Source organism: Saccostrea cucullata, unplaced genomic scaffold (assembly GCF_032062105.1).
Source record: "Saccostrea cucullata isolate Sc308-1 unplaced genomic scaffold, CSIRO_AGI_Scuc_v1 ctg1317, whole genome shotgun sequence".
Lineage (NCBI taxonomy): Eukaryota > Metazoa > Mollusca > Bivalvia > Ostreida > Ostreidae > Saccostrea > Saccostrea cuccullata.
The window spans coordinates 146,672-153,277 of record NW_026919086.1 but is presented as its reverse complement, the minus strand read 5'-3'; the positions used below and the strand labels follow the sequence as shown (position 1 = coordinate 153,277).

The following is a 6,606-nucleotide window of genomic DNA, read 5'->3' as shown; positions in this document are numbered from 1 at the left end:
ATGGCAGTAATCCTGGTGGTATGTTCAAACTATCTGCAATAATGTACATTGTACTAGCCCTCTCAGATTTTGTTTATCTTAAACCTCAGCCTCTCCCATTCAAAAAGAAACAGAAAAACAAACAAACAACAACAGAGGTCTAGAGGTCTATATTATTGCAGCTAATATTGAATATGATTGGAGATTTTTATTCTAATTTTATTTTTTATTTATTACAACTGTTATTACTGTAAGACAGGGGGATTATCTTTTATTTACTGTAGATCACTTAATTTTCGCGACACCTTATTTTGGCGAGATATTCATTGACTCTTTATTAGCGAGACAAAGTTTTCACGAATTATGGTCATTGCTCTATATAATCTTAAGGAATTCTGTAATATGCGAGAATGAAATTTTCGCTAGCATTCCATCTCGCGTAATTACGCGAAAATAAAGTTCTCGCGAATATAAAGTGATTAACAGTATTGATTTATTTCATAGATCACAATTATCAACAAAATTTAGTCCCATTCAAAATTGCTTATCTATTTATTGAATAAGGTTACTTAAGAAAAAGATATTAAATGTGAACAAAACCTTTTAAATGTCTTGAATAATTAATAAAATTTTATCCCCTACATAAATTTTTGCTGCTACAGTATATTGCAGGAAAAAGAAAATGGTTAAGGCCAATCTTAAGGGAAACAATGCCATTAAAAACTGCATAAAATTTCTCTTAAATGATAAATTCTAGTGTCAAATTAGAGAAAGATTGTTTGAAGAATTATACCTTTTTTCTGAACTTTCCTCATAGGTTGGAGTGATGGCTCTTTCAATGAGTTCCAGAATAACTGGGATGAGCAGATTGTGATCCCTGGGGGACAGGGTCCAGGCAGTGGGAATGACTACGACAAAGAAACCAACGGTCTGACCTGCTACTCCTGTAGCTACTGTAATGTGGAACCATTCAAACCCGAGGACTCGGGGGTAGGAACAGAGACGGGGTGTCATGTCTGCTCCAAGGAGTGGGACGATGGTAGGTTTAGTGATATTCCAGAAAAAAATCTTTGTTCAAGTTATTACATTGAGGAGAGCTTTATCTGAATTTTTAAAAATTGAATTAGTCCTTTTACTTCTTTAGTAAAAAATTGGCAACAAGACTCAGTCTTCAAGAGGGTCACTTGTGAATGATATGATCTTTAATTTTGGTAACTAAAAGTGATGTAGAACAAATATTAAGTAATTGTCAAGATATTATGAGTTATGTCCCCCTTTCATATTGAAAATTGAAAACCTCAGGGTTTTTTTTTTGTATTCAATATATAAATTTAAGCACTGATTTACAATTGAATAACTACATGTGACAATGAATCCAAGATATTATTAGGGCCCCGCTCGGCGGGTGCCCTATAGTGATCAGTCTGTCCGTCCGTCCAGCTGTCCGTCCGTCAGTCCGTCCGAGATCTCTTGTCCGGAGCATATATTCTCTCCCTGCTTGGCCAAATCTGGCTCATACTTCACCCACAGAGTGCCTTTGGGTAAGCAGTGTGCAGTGACCTTGAACCATGTTTCTAGCTCAAAGGTCAAGGTCATAGCAAAACTATATGAAAAATCATTGTCTGGAGCATATCTTCTCTCCTCTTGACCCAAACTGGCTCATACTTCACCCAAAGAGTGCCCTTGGGTAATCGGTGTGCAGTGACCTTGAGCCATGTTTCTAGGTCAAAGGTCAAGGTCATAGCAGAATTGTGTGAAAAATCCTTGTCCAGAGTATATCTTCTCTCCCCTTGGTCCAATCTGGCTCGTACTTCACCCACTTAGTGCCCATTGGTAACCGATGTGCAGTGACCTTGAACCATGTTTCTAGGTCAAAGGTCAAGGTCATAGCAGAGTTGTGTGAAAAATCCTTCTCTGGATCATATCTTTTCTCTCCTTGGCCCAATCTTGCTCATACTTCACCTACAGAGTGCCTTTGGGTAATCGGTGTGCAGTGACCTTGAACCATGTTTCTAGGTCAAAGGTCATAGCAGAATTATATGAAAAATCCTTGTTTGAAGCATATCTTCTCTCTCCTTGGCCCAATCTGGCTCATATTTCACTCACAGAGTGCCACTGGTCAATGGATGTGCAGTGATTTTAATTGGTCAAACTTTCTAGGTCATGGTCAGAATTAGCCTCTATGTTTAAAATCTTTGTTTGGTGCATAATTTTTCTCCTTAAAGTAAATTTATATAACTGAGGATACAGGATAACTTTGATATATATATATATATCTGTAAAATTGCAGTATCTGTGAAGTCGTAATAAATTACTTTCACTGTATTACACAAATGTTCCTCTTCATCTTTAACCTTACATTTTCATGTTCATTGTTGAAAGCGGGGCCCTTTGAGATGGTCACCATCTCAATGATATCTAGTTTTAACTTGTTTTGAGATAACTTTGAACATTTGACTGTATACACTGTATAATTATCAGGGTTTTCCCTAAGAGCCGGCTACAGACCAAATTGACTGCTTCAGTTGACAAAAATGCCGCTTTAAAGTAAAAATTTATTGGATGGTCCACGGAGAATTTGTTCATAAATCTCAGCCCCTAGCCTGTTACAACTGATCACTAACCCTCTACTTTTAAATAAAGGGAATTTCAAAACACAAAATATGCAAATAATAATAATTGAAATCAAACAAATGTAAAAAGAATAGTCGCTCAACATTTATCTTGCATTAAAATAACCAGATGTGTCATCGACTGCTTGAATGAGCCAATAAAATCAAATATTAGGATAAGTGTTATTTTGATTACATTAATATTTGTCTTTTCTGTAATCTTTCTTCATTTTATTTTGTAGAATATCAGGTTGCCAGAAGAAAATGTTACTCCCAGATTGAGTATTATAGAGTGCTACAAAGCCTGGGAACAGGTTATTATCACTTTTTTTCTTTTATCAGAATGGTCTTGTTGTACTGTGAGATCACAAATTAATGGGGGGGGGGGCAGGGGGAGTAATTTTTGTTGCTTTTCAAGATAAAAAATTACCCAAAAGTCATGTCCTCCATGAAATGTAAAATGTTAACATACTCAACAATTCATCGTCCACAAAACAAGTTTTTCAATAAACCACAAAAACTTGATCCCATGAAAATATGTGATTTTACAGTATAAGAGAGATTCCCCTAAGATTAACAAATATTGAAAAATTTAATTCAGATACAGAATAGAATGTGAATAAAAATATTTAAGAAGTATTGTACAATATTTTTGGGAGGAACATCCAAGAAATTTTTAATCTGAAAAATACATTATCACTTAAGTTCCTTCCATTTGTGCATGTTGATGAATTTAATTATCAGATTTATATCTTTTGTAGAAACACAGTCTTGTAAAGTGTGATTATTAAACAGTATGTTTAAAGGTCTCGGTCTTTCATTTTAGTGTTGGAGCCAGTCACAGACTACATTGGTTGTAAGAAATTTATCACCACCTACCAGCGAGCCGTTAACTACTGCTTCTGTAAAGGCAACAAGTGCAATGCTGGCAATCATGTTTTATACAGTCCATTAGTTGTGATTTTTAGTCTTTTATTAGTGAGATTTTTATACAAGCTATGAAAACTGTTGGAAAAGAAGCTGTTTTATCTACAAGGTTGTGCCATCGTTTTTGATTGAAATATATGTGTATCATGACTTCAGAAGCATATCCTTTTTGATAATTTTTTATAAAAATACATATTTTTGAAATTCATTCCAATTGTGTATACATTTTTATTCATTCCTTTTGTGTAAGTTTATATGTTTTTATTTACAGATTTCTTGTAAATTTTATTGAAAAGAAAGTCTTGTTATTCTGTGGTTGTGATATACAGTAACACTGTCAGTCAAACCTCATTATCTCAAACTCAATGAGACCAATTAAAACAACTTTTAAGATATCCAAAGATTTGAGATATTGAGAGTAAAATTCTCTCCAAGTAAAACATTCCTGGGACTTCCACTTTCACATCTTTGAGATATTGATGCTCAAAATACTTAACTTTTTCTATTCTTGACTTTTATAATGTGCAAAAGGTTGTTCATATCAGTTTAATTGTTTTGTCATCTGTCCTCATTCCTTTTTAGCTCACCTAAGCCGAAGGCTCAAGTGAGCTTTTCTGATCAAAATTTGTCTGTCGTCGTTGTCGTTGTCATTGTTGTCGTTGTCATAAACTTTTCACATTTTCATCTTCTTCTCAAGAACCACTGGGCCAATTTCAACCAAACTTGGCACAAAATATCCTTGGGTGAAGGGGAATCAAGTTTGTTCAAATGAAGGGCCACGCCCCCTTCCAAGGGGAGATAATTATGAATTTGTGAAAAATTTATGACATTTTTAAAAAATCTTCTTCTCCAGAACCGCTGGGCCAGGAAAGATGAAACTCATGTGGAAGCATCCTCAGGTAGTGTTGATTCAAGTTTGTTCAAATCATGACCCCCGGGGCAAGGGTGGGGCCAAAATGGCCGACCCAATTTTTACATAGGAATATATAGGAAAAATCTTTAAAAATCTTCTTCTCCAGTACCACTGGGCCAGGAAAGATAAAATTCATGTGGAATCATCATCAGGTAGTGTGGATTCAAGTTTGTCCAAATCATGACCCCCGGGGCAAGGGTGGGGCCAAAATGGCGGACCCAAGTTTTGCATACAGTACCGACCAGACCCAACCTGACACAAAGAAGTCCCAGAGCAGTCCCGGGGACTGCTTTCTGGGACTGCTAAAGCAGTTCCACAGCAGTCCCACAGCGGTCCCACAGCAGTCCCAGAGCGGTCCCAGCAGTCCCAGTTGTCCCAGAGAGCAGTCCCAGAGGGCGGGGTTTATTAATGTAATGGGCGGAGCTAACTCAGAAATGAGATTTCCAATAAACAATTGGATTATAAAAGGCAGTTGAAATTGATTCTGGGTAGTATGCCAGGAATCCTTACATGAATGCGAAGGTCATTTATTAACAATTCGCGCGGAGAACCAATTGGGAATAATATTTATTAAAGGAAGAAGGCTTTCACACCTACATGTATAAAATTAAACTGAACATGAATATTACACCAGAGCAGTCCCAAATTAAAATTCATTAAAATTAAAATTTATTATCTATTAATTAAAATTAATCACAATTACCTGGTATATAAATAATTCCATTTCTTTATTTTCTATGATTGATACTGTTTCCCATATTAATTTTTAGCTCTACTGGTCTAAGACCAGAAGAGCTTATGCGATGGTAATGCGTCCGTCGTCCGTCCGTCTGTCTGTCTGTCTGTCCGTCTGTCTGTCTGTAAACAATTTTTCAAAATGCTACTCCTCCTACAGTTTTGGTCTGATTTCAATATAACTTGGCACACAAGTAGACTACACTAAGATACATAATTCTGTGTATCGGTTTTTGATTTCGATGAACGGTGTTGCCGTGGTTACTAAAAATAGAAATTTCTGTGAAATTGTTTCAAAATGCTACTCCTCCTACAGTTTTGGTCTGATTTCAATATAACTTGGCACACAAGTAGACTACACTAAGATACATAATTCTGTGTATAGGTTTTTGATTTCAATGAACGGTGTTGCCGTGGTTACTAAAAATCGAAATTTCTGTGAAATTCTTTCAAAATGCTACTCCAAATAACAGTTTTGGTCTGATTTCAATATAACTTGGCACACAAGTAGACTACACTAAGATACATAATTCTGTGTATCGGTTTTTGATTTCGATGAACGGTGTTGCCGTGGTTACTAAAAATAGAAATTTCTGTGAAATTGTTTCAAAATGCTACTCCTCCTACAGTTTTGGTCTGATTTCAATATAACTTGGCACACAAGTAGGCTACACTAAGATACATAATTCTGTATATCGGTTTTTGATTTCGATGAACGGTGTTGCCGTGGTTACTAAAAATAGAAATTTCTGTTAAATACTCTCAAAATGCTACTCCAAATAACAGTTTTAGTCTGGTTATAATATAATGTGGCATGCAAGTAGACTACACTAAGAACATAAAGAGACTTAATCAAGGATCATTATTCTATTTATTGCTGTTGAAAAGTTTCAATTTCCAACTGCTTAAGTACTTTTCTCTTCCTTTGCTATAAGTACAAACCAGTAGAGCTTCAGTCTCGACAGAGACTTCTGGTTTCTACAGAAAATTAAACGTGAATTATTTATTTTCCACCAGAATAAGCTTTTTAAAAATAGATCTTATCGTTATATGGCCAATTTCCATACTATCGGGATACTCGTATAAATTTTCTTAAGTATTGTGGCTTTAAAAAAAAATCTTTGTTAATTTTGCAAAGTATTATTTTTCAGTCATCATTATTTTTACTTACATGTCAAATTAATTATTTTAAATTTCTCTATCTCTATAATACTGTGCTTTAAGTTTTAAGTGCTTTATTATTTGTAAATGTTAGAGTGTATATCTGTAAATCACCAGAATGGAACCCTCAGATTATGTTCAAAATTAATTAATCCTGAAAGAAATTCATACACATTTCATTTATCAATTTTAGTTTTGCTTTACATAGATCGAAATTAGGGTCATTGCTGACCAGCATGTTCAATGATGTGAAACGCTGATATGTATACACAAATAACA

General features: G+C 35.1%; 1 long non-coding RNA gene across 1 annotated transcript; it reads left to right on the top strand.

The window, feature by feature from the left end:
* Positions 1-3,674, top strand: LOC134279092 (uncharacterized). The gene is made up of 4 exons (XR_009994574.1): positions 1-18; positions 797-1,018; positions 2,834-2,905; positions 3,418-3,674. It is a non-coding gene; the product is annotated as an uncharacterized LOC134279092 (long non-coding RNA).
* Positions 3,675-6,606: the final 2,932 nt, after the last annotated feature.